We start from the raw sequence: 4,626 nt of genomic DNA on the forward strand, positions 1-4,626 counted from the left end.
CATTTAGGTGCCCCATGAAGATTTGGTAATGATGGCTCAAGATTTTCCTTGGAGAAGAAATCGATGAGTCATTGGCTTAGGTGTCCATGAAAGATATGGTCATCATTACCCTAAGATTTTTCTTAGAGAACAAGTAGGCCAAGTCATGAGAACATTATATAAATGGTCCAATAAGAATGAAACAAATAATCCTCTAATCATTACATTAGGCCATTAGGTGTGCCACATTTTAAAAATATGCATGATACCTTGCAACTTAAGCTTGCCACCCAATGAATTTAGGCGGGACACATGGAAACTTAAGATTGGACCACTTGGCTTAGTAATGATGGCACTAAGAGGCTATAAATAGGAGGAGCCCTCTTCATTTTTTTTCACATTGCCTCTCATTTCCTCCTTCCTCCTTCTTCTTGGACGCCCCCTCCTCCTTCTCCTTTCTCTCAGCCTTGCATCCTCAATCCATCAAGTTATATAAGTTGGTCCTCGAGGTTTGCCAAGGTAAGTAAGATTCCTATGTCTCATCTAGGGTGGTAGTCTCCATTATCAAGTCTAGTTAGATGCTCACCCGTGAAGCCATGGGTAGAATGTTTGATCTTTTGTATGGTTTTACTCATGTTTGTGCTTGAACGTGTGCTTGAATTATTCATGCCCAGAATGAGGCTGAGGTTCATTCGAATTGAGTTCATCGCAAGACAAAGTTACCAAAGCCATAAAGCCTTGGTTTGGCATAAATAGAATGCCAAGTCCAAGTCTCGCTTGGTACGGGAATCGCCCAAGACCGCAAGGTTCTAAGTTGACATTGAGGCATGTCGATCTTATGCCTTGATCGATACAGGGATCGCCCAAATCCATGAGATCTTGGTAAGGCACCAAGCATGCCAATTTCTATAGTCCAAGTGGACTTAGGGACCTTGTGCTTGACGTTGGATCAAGCCGCGGGCCGAGGGTCACTCTCGATACATTCGCATTCACATCGGGTTGGAGCGAGGCCGTCAGCTTGGGATCATCACTAAAGCGAGGTGTACCCAAGCCTGGAGGTCTTGGATCAATATTAAGGCATACCGTTTCCAAGCCTTGTTTGGTGCAGGGAGTGGTGCTAAGTGATTAATTCAAGTTACAAATAAATGATTGTTCCCGACATATATATTAGTGAGGTATAAGAATTCATGACACACATGAATGAATGAGCACACCTTTGGGCCATACATGTGTTGGTTAAGAAAAAGATAAGAACCAGCTTGTGTGATACATTTATGCATGCACCTAAAGAGGAAAAAACATATGTCCCCACATAGAGTTGGCGATGATGCCTCGTTCATTGAGCAGTGCTTTGGTTGAGTCACGATGCTGTGTTTGAGCCTACGATGCCTTGGGTAAGCTAGCCCTGAGATGCCTTGGTTGAGCCAGGATGCTTGGGTTGAGCCCAGATGACTTGGTGAGCTAGTGTCGGGATGTCTTGGTTGAGCCAAGATACCTTGGTTAAGCTAGGATGCCTAGCTTGAAGCTAGATGCCTCAATTGAGCTAGGAGGGCCTAGTTGAGCCAAGACAATGGTAAATGAATTTGCATGAATGCCAGTATATGCATAAATGATATGTTGATATATTATTGATAAGCCAAAGGTAAGTATACATTGAAGCATGTTACGATGGACATTTGCATGTAGTTAAGGATAGCAACAAGTTTGCTATTGATCTACCATTGACATTATTTGCGAGTGTTGTACTTGCTAGGTTTCGATGATGAGATGCTTTCTTAATAAAGAACTATGAATTTTACTTCCTGAGTTTCCCCAAAACTCATCCCTCTTATTTCAGTCTTGTAGGCATAGAAGTTTCACATCAGTTTTAGGAGCTGCAGTCCCGCTAGAGGAGATAGGATTTCCATTGGCTTATGTAGAAAACTTATACTGTGATGTAAAAAGAAAAGAGGGCCCGTAAAGAAAGGGCTTGTAAAAGTACCGTTCTGATATAAATTAATGTGTTCTATGTGATATGTGTCCCAATCTTCCAACTATTGCTTGTTCGGGAGGTTATTTGTTCGCGTTTCCGTATGTGCATGATAACAATATTAAAAAGAATTGGGACGGCAACAAGCCTAGGACGTCGAAAATAACCCTTGCCGCTCGTGACCTTAAAGATAGAGTTGGGGTCATGACAGCCGAGTCGGCGACCCTCAAGCGACGGTCACCGATGTGCGCAAATCGTTGGTGGCGGTTGTCAACCTTCAATTAGCTTTCTATCTTTGCGGTTTCGGAGAAGATGAATAGTAACCAGAGGCCAACACTTACATTTTGAAAATGCAACTTTCCAGTATCTCGTGACCTGTTTTAGATTAAAAGGCCTTAGACCCCTTTGGAGATGCAATTGTATTTTCTCAAAGTTGACCAAAAACATGAACCAGCGCGTTTGCATTTGGCTAGGGACTTTAGAGTCCCAAAGCCCATTGCAAATGATAGACCAAATGGGGTCTGAAACTACTGAAACAACCCAAACTTAAGGGCCAATGCATACCAATGAGTAATTTCCCTTAATCTTGCTCGAATCCAACGTTGGTAGTAATACTAATGGCAATGTAGTGAATCAAAACGCTTAATAAACTATGCGTTATTGGAGAATATATGGCCATTTGGCTAGCACCTGGTAGATAATGTTAGGCCAATTGGCATAGCACCCCTAACCCAATGTAGTACCTGCTCTTATAGACCTAATGTTGTTATCAACAGTAAGCTATAGCGGTGCCTAATCAAGTATGTGCTCACAAGACGAACATGGTGATCGACAACCAAGTTGTACCTTAGACTTTACTTGGGAGTAGGGTGCTCCTCGATTCTTGCAAAGATCTGCGAGAGCCCTCGGTGGTATTCAAGCAAATGTTGTGGCAATATAAGTTCAACTTGTGAAATGTTATACCTGTATGTAGAAAGTCATATCCAGACTTGATGAATGCGATATCCTATTGAGGGTTTCAAGATGTCTAATATTACTCTATTTTCTGGCGAGGATAGCCACTTGACGTTTGGAAACATATTAGTCGAGTTCATCACACTATATGGTGATGCAAGTCAAGCAAATTGTTGGAAGCTAAGATTGTTCTAGTTATTGCTATCCAAGACTACTTTCACATGGTATATGACACTACCGATCAATTTCAATCTCTCATGGGAACAAATGGAAATACAATTTCATTATCGGTTATATCGATCTGTCCCGACATGTCTACCGCGGACTGGCTAGTATTAAGCAATAAAACAATGAATAGATAGACCAATATATTCGACCTCAAAGAAAGGAATGTATTTTATTATTGCCAGGAGAAGTCCTTGTCAATATAGCTTTCTGATTTCTGTGGTTTACCTTGAGAGATAGATTAGAAGGTCGACCATATAACCACCTATTCCAATTGGCAACAAAGGCAATGAGGCATGAAAGCCTATTGAAAGAGAAAGAGAAGAAACTTGATAAACATGACATGACCTTGTAGAAAGGTATGAACCTGAGGATGAGTTGGACTAGGGAGAATATGCTGAGATCACCATAATCACGATGGTTATTGACAAGCCATACTAATCATTTCATGTCAAATAACTAGTATCTTTTGCCATGATCATGATGTTCTCCCTCCAACTTCTTTTCTTTAACTTCAAGTCAAAACTTCTTCACTGCTTACACTTCTCAATAGAATAGAGTAGTAAAAAAAAGAAATCAATCACTTTAAGAAATGGCTAGAACCATGATGATCGAAAGTGGTGTACCTACTTATTTTTGGGCTGAAGTTATTGCCATCACATGCCACACACTCAATAGAATACTATTGAGACATATGTAGAAAAGACTTTGTATGAAATCTTCAAAGAAAGAAAGCCTACTTTGCATTACTTCCATGTATCCAAATGCAAATGTTTCATTATCAAGAATACAAATGACGGCATCGAGAAGTTTGATACATAAGCTAATAAAGCTATTTTTCGTGGTTACTCAACTATGAGTAAGGCATGTTGAGTCTTCAACAAAGATTCAAAGGTAGTAAAGAATCCATAAATGTAAAGTTCAAGGATGATGAAAATGAGTTCAAACTAATGACAACAAAGATACTATACAAATATTTGCACGGTTACTTATAAACAGCAACAACCACAACCACCAGTTGATCTTTCAAATCAAGGACAATCTTTAAAAGATTGGAGATTCAAGCCTAAGGATCCTAAGGAGCAGATTATAAGAAAGGCGGATGAAGGAATCAAAACTAGATCGTCTCTCAAAAAAAAAGCATGCTAAACTCCTTTGCTCTCATATCCCAATTCAAGCCTAAGGAAGTAGAAAATGCTCTCAAGGATGAGAACTATATTAAAGCTATGCAAGAGAATTACATCAATTCAAAGTCAACAATTTATGGAACCCGGTTGCAAGACTCAAGGATCAAACAATAGTAGGAACCAAATAGGTATTTTGAAATAAACTTGATGAAGCATATAATGTTATACACAACAAGTCAAGATTAGTTGCTAAAAAGAATACCTATAGGAGATAGGTAATTTTGATGAAACTCATGCTCCTATTACTAGATTAAAGCTATATGTATATTGTTACCTTATGCTTCCTTTCATAATTTTATACTACATCAAATG

This window comes from Eucalyptus grandis, chromosome 2 (genome assembly GCF_016545825.1).
Source record: "Eucalyptus grandis isolate ANBG69807.140 chromosome 2, ASM1654582v1, whole genome shotgun sequence".
NCBI lineage: Eukaryota > Viridiplantae > Streptophyta > Magnoliopsida > Myrtales > Myrtaceae > Eucalyptus > Eucalyptus grandis.